This window comes from Diplotaxodon limnothrissa, linkage group LG11 (genome assembly GCF_057381915.1).
Source record: "Diplotaxodon limnothrissa isolate DT_005_m linkage group LG11, D_limnothrissa_male_GT1.1, whole genome shotgun sequence".
Lineage (NCBI taxonomy): Eukaryota > Metazoa > Chordata > Actinopteri > Cichliformes > Cichlidae > Diplotaxodon > Diplotaxodon limnothrissa.
This window is the reverse complement of record NC_140606.1, coordinates 33,705,244-33,705,936: the sequence shown is the minus strand read 5'-3', so window position 1 is coordinate 33,705,936 and position 693 is coordinate 33,705,244.

Sequence of the window (693 nt, the reverse complement as noted above, 5' to 3'; positions counted from 1 at the left end):
TTCTGAAAGAAACTTGGCATACTTCTAAAGAGCACTGGATCTAAACCAGAGGAAGCAATTTGGACAGTCTGAAAGTGCCTGATAAGGTGATGGAGGCCCGTTATATGCTGCTGGAGCTTTTTGGAAAGCAATAAAAATAAATTTTTTAAAAAGTAAAAGCAATCTTTCTTGCTCAAAAAAATATAATAAAAATAAGAATTCCTTATATGTTACATATCATAAATGATACTTTGCAGAGGTATGCAGAGATATAACTCGTTTTTTTCTGTTTATGGCTGTTTCATGTTTGACATCTTTGTAATCTTTTTACAGCGTGTGATTGTTTTACATTGAGATTTGTCGGTTTTGCCTTTTTTGTGTCTATTTGGGGTCATTTCAGATTTGCAGTCTTTTTAGGGTTTTTTTTGTTTTTTTAATTGACCTTTCAACAAGAGAGGCCCCTGGATTAGCTCCTGCTGTCTGTCGCATCGGGCAGTTGCACATTTTAGATGTATTACTATTTATTTATTTTTATTTTATTTATTTCGCATCTGACACTACAAAAAGAAAAATACGCTCGCGGTTGGTGTTGCCATGGTTACGATCCCAAACTCATTGCAGTGGTGCCCAACAGCCACCAGGGGGCACAGTTTCACAAGATTTCAGGCAGGAACCAGTCAAAGCATCACTCAGGTAGTAAAGGGGCAGATTCGA